This window comes from Brassica oleracea, chromosome C1 (assembly GCF_000695525.1).
Source record: "Brassica oleracea var. oleracea cultivar TO1000 chromosome C1, BOL, whole genome shotgun sequence".
NCBI classification, from domain to species: domain Eukaryota; kingdom Viridiplantae; phylum Streptophyta; class Magnoliopsida; order Brassicales; family Brassicaceae; genus Brassica; species Brassica oleracea.
Window position 1 is genome coordinate 16,750,396 of NC_027748.1, and position 8,139 is coordinate 16,758,534.

The following is an 8,139-nucleotide window of genomic DNA, read 5'->3' on the forward strand; positions in this document are numbered from 1 at the left end:
CTTGAACTCCTTGTTGATATTAGATTTTAATTCCCTCGGCTCATGAAACAACACGAGGAGCATTAGATAACATAAACGCCATAAGCTAACAAGATAACATGAATCAACTAAGGTATGATAAACTTATCTTGCACAGGAGTTGAGTTCGGCTAGAAAATCCTTGTTGGAATCGGATTTGGTTTCCAAAGCAAATCGGTATGCACTGTATCTGTGCGTGAGGGCGCGTCGGTGGTCAGATCGATAAGCGGTTTGCACTGACTGATTCGTCTCGGAAAGGGGTTCGATTTGATATCTTGATCGTTTTCTGGGTCCTCACGGTTTGGGAGAACGGCCTCTTTGAAGTTCCGAGGCAGTTCTTTTCGTTTAGGGTTTGATGATTTTCGGCTGAGTTGAAGAATATTTCGTGCGGGCTTAGGGCTAGAGACTATCGTGCTGATAACGTGTTATGAAAATAAGGAGAAAGTCTATATCTTTATTAGACAATAAAGAACCTTTATATAATGAATTACATAAGTATGAAACTCTAATACAATCTGGGCTAGGAAATACAAAGACATAAGAATATGGACTTTTGAATATGGGCTTTCACCAGACTTTGGTTTATAACAAATCTTTAAATTATTCTTTTATTTGCAACAAATTTTTTGTAAAGATATATAACATTCAAAATATAATGTACACTCACTCACACGAGTTTATGTAATATCTCCAATGGTACTCTAAGGCTATATTATTCTGTCAAATTTAAAATTGTAAATAGTATTGAACGACATCTGGTGTTGTAAATAATATGACACCAAATTTAATGTAATACTATTAATCAGAGGAAGATCCACCTTAAAGTAAAACGGTCCTCTGAGCAACCTGAAATCTATAAAAATAATAATGTGTAGGCTTATTAGCTCACTTATTGTTGTGATGAAATGGTAAGAATATTCGTTATGACCTCCCCCCCCCCCAGTTCAAATCCCTACATTTTTCTTTTTAGCTATATTAAATAAATAAATGAATCATGTAGAACTATAATATCTTGCTCAGCCATTATTATTCATCACACCAAATATAAAAATATATATTTATTATTTCATTTAAAAATATAGTTAAATTACTATTTTAATTAGTTCAAATCTTCAACTAAAATATATTTATGATTTTTATATTCTTCATTTTCAAATTTAACAATAATATAATATTTTTTATTTTACATTTAAGAATAAAGCTAAATTAGTATTACTAATAAATTCAAAATGTTATTAATTTATTTTGCATTTTTCATATTAATAGTATACAGTTTTAATTGTAAAGGATATTTTCATTAAATAAATCAATATATAAATTGATTATAACATAAGCATAAAATTTAAATAAATTATTACAAACATAAAATTTTAGCAAATAAACATAAAATCTAAATGTCACAAAATAATAGTAATTCAATTACAAATAAATACAAATAAAATTTTAAAATAATAGAAATATTATTTTAGGATGAAATTTTGGTGTTGTGTATAAAGATGATATTAAAGTTTGATACAAAACACTAAATTTGATATTATTTTAAATATCAAATTTAATGTTATGGTTGGAGTTGATCTTAGAATAACAAATTCTCCACCAGTCGAACGGGTCTTCAAAGTAGATTTCAAGTTTTACTATTGTTCCCGTGTGAATATGATCTGTTCCTAATAGATTGACTTTCATGTTGAAGCAAGAAAATTTGGATATTTTCAATATGTATAGGAATCTTTAAATAAACGCCATACTTAGAAGTTGACCTTGACTTAGTAATTGTGTTCAGTTGTCCTTTGGATTTTTGTTATTATACTCGAAGTTTCAATCGAATTTTACTAATTATCGGGTCAGGTTTGGTTCCTTGCAGATTTGGTTTAAATCGGATTATAACCAATATCTGAAATCGTCCAAAAAATATTTTTCAAAAAACTAAAAACATTGACAAAAAATACTCAAAATATATATATCATTTACTGTTATGAACTATTTTATGGATGTCCATATAGGCCAATAAACCCATGTTCTAGAGGTTCTAAACCCTAGTATTGTATTCCTATATATATGTATTGTTGTCTATGGAATAAGAAGTAGAACAACCGTTTCTCTCTTTTTCTTGATTCACAACACATTATCAGTACTAAACCCTAGCCGTCCGAGCAAAACCCTTGGTGGGGCACGTTTATTTTTTTTTATCCAATCCGTTACCAAGTCAGTCGTTGAGCTAAGTATCTCTTTGTCGTATTATTTAATCGAACCATGTATATGAAATTCTATTCCACTAGTTTATGACTCTTAACTTATTGCTTATGATTTCATCAGTTACAACTGGCTAGACATGCAAGCATATAAATTTGTTCTTTATTATTTAATTTACTTGTTTAATATTCGTGTCATGTATTGCTTCGTTTGATGAACCATTAGTTTGAGTTAACATAATTAACGATGGGTGTGACATAATTATATATATTAATTGAATCACATGTTGAAAATATGACGAAGATTGTTTAGTCAAAACTATGTATACTTTTGTTTGTTCGTAATTATCATATGCTTGATAGTGAATCTTAAACTGTGGTGAAAGACGATTCATTTGTCTATACAAAGACGATAAGCCTCTGGTAGTATATATAACTCATCGTTTGATTGGTGCTTTGTTAATACTTGATTTATTGAAATTGAACTCATTTGATGTATAAGCATCAAAGTATTGTGACGTAAATCTAGAAAAAAAATATTTATAAGAGAAATTTGACTTGTTCGTTGATTATGGAATTGTGCCCCTATTACTTTATTGATGCTTTATACTAACGATATTTTTTGGAGGGGTTTATTATGCAGTTTTATTGGTTACAGTGATACTCTTTATATCAATCAAACTTTAGCCGAGACGATCTTAATATCACAACCCTAACCAACACTGTTTGTGCTAGTCAAAATCGTTTACGTTTACCAAACATGGCCTCCGTATCACCTCCGTATCCAAAGCAATCGCCATCCAGATAAGTACCAAGTATTAATATGCTGAGTAATTATATTTATGATGAAACAATAAGACATATATATAAAGATGTGACTGATAGTCCTCTTGCTTGATTGTGCTCATATGATAAAAGGGATTTATCTGTCATGCCAAACTATTATTATTGCATGTCTGTTTAGTTTTATTATGATTGACATATGAAAGTATGATTCCATGAACAATGATTTTATATTCGTTTCCTTTAGCATAATTAGCATGTGCTTTTTACCCTTTAACATTATATTGACCTGCATGCACACACGTTTGAAATATACAACTCAATCTGATTTGGTTTAATATGTTTCTTCGTTTATAGTATCCATAGCAGTCAATTATAATATACACGGTGATTGATTCATGTTTTATTTTATCAACTAAAATAAAAATTTTGTTAAACTATATGATCTATTATCATAGATTTAATTTTGATATTAAATATTGATGTGCTCTAACATTTTAGTAGCCATGTTTATGAGCAAGCAAATTTTAAGTATTGCAGGGTTATATATATATATATTAGATGCTACTAGCCGATGCACATAAAAGGTTTTCAAGATCATCTTTATGTCAGATCTCCAATTGCCATTTTACTTCTACCATCGAGATAAGTCTTAGTTACCTATCATGATTAATATTTGATTTATAGTCAAATAATGTTTGATTAGATAAAATAATTTATACATGTAATATGTTTTTGTTTGAATAATAATTGAAAAATTAGTCAATATTAAGATGGTTAATGGCATGATGATGATAGTAAAAAGCTAGTGAGTAAAATAATTCCTATAAAAATATTTTTATTAAGTATAATAAAATATTTATGATAATACATATCTCTATATAATTTGACATATATGCTTTATTATTATAGTTTATCATCCAATGTATATAAGAATTTTAAGTTTAAAGTTTGATCTTAAAAGATCCATAAGGTTTGAAAAAAAAATCCAAAGAAATATATAATTACCTGAGTATGGTTATTTAAAGCTCATTATGTATTTGTATCTAAAGATTACAAGACTTGAAGTCTGTAACTATATCTTGTCTATTTGAGACTGAGAAAACAGTGAGCTATCGATGTGGATATGAAAAGGTCAAAGTCAAGACCAAAGAGTTTCATTTTAGAACTCATACTCTCACTTGAAGTTGAGAAAATAAAGATGGTAACAAATACAAGATATTTCTCTTATCTTATAAGGAAAGAAACCAGTGTGAGTACAATGTCTTGTATTATCAAGATTATTGTAAGCTATAAAGGAGCATATACATGTTTGTCTATGAGAACGCAACTTGCAACTTAAAATTATCAATGCGATATACTTTTCGCAGTCTCAAAGGTCAAAATGATATAAGATATAACACATGACCTTAAGATGAATATATTGTTGATTATAAAGTGGGATTCAATTCTAGATATATGAACTTTGAGTGTCATTATCTCGAGAGGGAGAATTAGAGAATCCTGCATCCCTAGTAAGTGGAACATCCAGAAGTATGTTCACACTAGAAATAAACTTGAGTAGTCATTTATAGAATAAAACCAAGGGATTTAGAATCTAATAATGCTGAAACAATAAATAAAAGGAACTGTTGAATACTTTCAATAAGAGTATTACCTAAGGCACTATTGTATTGTACTACACAATGATTAAAAAATGGAGATAAATGTAATAGTAAACCAGAAGTTTACCAAAAGTGTAATGTTTGGCAAACTGGTTATGCCATTTCGGATTAGTAATGATGCGGAAGATAATCATATGGACATTCGTTGAAGAACCAGAAGATTCTTACGAATGATCTGCTGTATGATGCTTCCTTATAAGGCAATATAAGAATACGATCTTCACCAATCAAATAGATTCGGAATATATTTATACAAGGAAATGTTTGTGGGCTTGATCACCCACTGGTGGCCTGATCATCCACCATATGTTTAATGCATCGACAAGAAAGTCGTATGTATCCTTGTCAAAGATCCGCAATTTGATTTTTGCGAGACTAATTGGTAATATTGGTGAATTCACAAGTCTTTGATGATTATTTTATGCATGTGGGGATACATGATGAACATCTTGTAGGTAATGTTCATACCTAAAATGCAGCAACATTGATTCGCAGAATGCCAAAGAGTAATTAAAAACTCTCTCCAATAAATTGGTTTTGGGTTAGAAACCAAAGATCCACATCTAGAAAATTTAGATAAGTTGTAGTTTCTCTACCACACTGATAAAAGATGGGACCTCAAATGAGGATATGAATATGTTGGATATGATCTCCATTGATGATAAAATCTAGAAGTTATAAAATTATTTAAAGACTCGAAAGTTAGTCTATCCAACATTAGGGGAAGAAAATAAACAGTTGGAGAATGAATGAGTTGAAATGAATTATCATTGATCCTCAGACAAAAGAGAGTGAATTAAAGTCCAAAATAAATATATAGAGATAATTCAATTACAAAGATTAGCATATGAGTTGCTAGACTCATTTAAGTGATTAATCACAAGTACCAGCTGTAAATGCTCCAATTAAAATGGATGTCCCAGAAGGACAATATCAAACTGCTAATGAGGCTAAAGAGCCCTTGAAGCGTGAAAGACCTATCGGTTCCAAATAAAATAATCCTCGGAAAAGAAAAATGAGCATGAATGAGAATGGCAGAATCGAGGAATGAAATATTAATGATCTCGAGAAGAGAAAAAAAAAACATGACAAGAAAGAAATTCAGGTACCTGAGAATAAAGAAATATCATAGCTATGTCATGTCTGGAACAATGTGGAATCAATATCAAATCGACGTCGTGAATACTTATGCATGCAATGTAGCAGTTGATGAAAATGAGGATCATGAACCATCTATTGAAAAGTGTACACAAAGGAAATGATAGGCTAAAAATGGAAATAAGAAATATATGAAGGATTAAATCTCTTTGAAAGAGAAGAGTATTCGGACCGGTATTCCGTACACCTAATGGTGTAAAACCAATGGCATAGAAACATGTCTTTATATTAAAAAAATAGATGTGCTAACAAAATCATGAGATGCGATGGAGTAATTGCACAAAAATTATCACAAAGAAACATATCATGTGGTGGAAGCATCAACTTTCAAGTTTTTTTAGTCTGGCAAGAATTGAAAGCCATTGAAAAAAAATGACATTTATGTGATACAAAAAGAATATAAACTGCAAGAAGCAGTAAAACCCATAAGGATTTGAACTGCTAAAAGCAACAAATGCTAGTTCTCGAGAACATTACCGTGCGAGTATATTGAGCATATAAAAGAAAGAAAAAGTATTGGGCATGAAGGACCATGATATTGGAAATTTACTGATCTCTTTCATGATTGAAAGATGTGATTTCGTATGACAAGAGGGATAGTCATATTTGTAACTTTCACAAGAAGCAAAATAATAACTCGTATGTATAAGTATGCATAGTGTGAAGGTTTATAAGATTGTCTATAAAAGGAAACTTGGACAAGGAGTCCAAATAGACCAAGATATGATCTTTTGTGTGAAAATAATGCTATGGATAAGAAGTCCAATGGTCTAAGAGATTATCTGACAATCAAACGAGTTTATTACTAAGGGTATGCTTATATCAATGCTTAAAAGGAAGATATATATGATGAGAAAACATCTCTCTAAGATGATGCTTCCAGAGGGAGAAATATGATGATGTTTGTAGTTATACTCTTTTTCCTTATCATGGTTTTTGTCCCATTGGGTTTTCCATGTCAAGGTTTTAACGAGGCAACAAAGAACACGCAAATGATAGATACGTAAAGAGAAATGTTAACACTTAAGTGATGAAGATCTATCAATCTGCCAAAGTATTTTTCGAGATTTAAGAAGCAGGAGAAAAGGAGATAGATCAATCAAACTTGAAGAAGAATCAATTTATGAACACATTCCATTCTTGAGACAGAATCGAAGGTCAAAAGTTTTCCAATCAAAGGAGACCTTCTAGACGGAATTAAAATATAAAATTGGTGTCCAGAGAAAGATATTTGAGTCTATTTTCATCTCCAATTTGAATCAAGTCATTCTCCATTATAGAACTCGAGATATGACTGTTTTCTTGGGACATGTACAAGCTGTCTCAGAATACCTAATATCGTATGATATTCAAAATACCACTCGATATTTTCATCTTACCAGAGCCATATCGGTACCTAAAGTTAGACATGGATGTTAGCTTCGATTTCCAAGTGTTTTGAAGTCATTTTGTTTTACGGTCACCAGGATATTCAAGTTTTAGTGAGGAGTGTCAAATCTGCCAAGAGAAGTGGACCGGTCCAACCCCAAGAAGAAGGAGTTAATTCATCATATTGGATTGTGTCCTATCAGATATCTCAAGTTATGTTCTTATCATGGGGAGTAGATGCTCGCTGCACTCTTTTTCCCTTCACCACGGTTTTTTCCACTGGGTTTTCCTGGTAAGGTTTTTAATGCGCTTTAGGATTTATTTTGTATAATGGGCATCCAAGAGGAAATGTTATGAACTATTTTATAGATGTCCATATAGGCCCATAAGCTCATGTTCTAGAGGTTCTAAACCCTAGTATTGTATTCTTATATATATGTATTGTTGTCTATGGAATAAGAAGTAGAACAACCGTTTCTCTCTTTATATTGATTCACAACATATACAAAGATAATTTAAAACTAGTTTTCAACTAGCTAAACTAACCAAAAAAAAAACCATTCAAAATAACAAATAAATCAAACTATAAAAATCTTTAAAAATACTCTAAAACATCTAAATTACTTTGACATATATTAAAAGGTTAACATATTTAAGTAATCTCGGATATTTTCGGATCCCTAATTCGGATTTCAGTTCGGTTTGAGTTATACCTAAATTTCAAATTACCAAGCTCTTAAGTAGGCCTGGGCGTTCGGGTCTTCGGGTCGGGTTCGGACCGGTTCCTTTCGGGTCCGGATCTTTTCGGATCTTAAATATTTAGACCCAATAGGTACTTAGAAATTTTTGGTTCGGGTTCGGGTCGGTTCTTCTCGGGTCCGGGTCGGTTCGGGTCTATAATTAAAATATCCATAAAATACACGTAATTTTTCGGGTCCATATCGGGTCCGGGTCGGGTT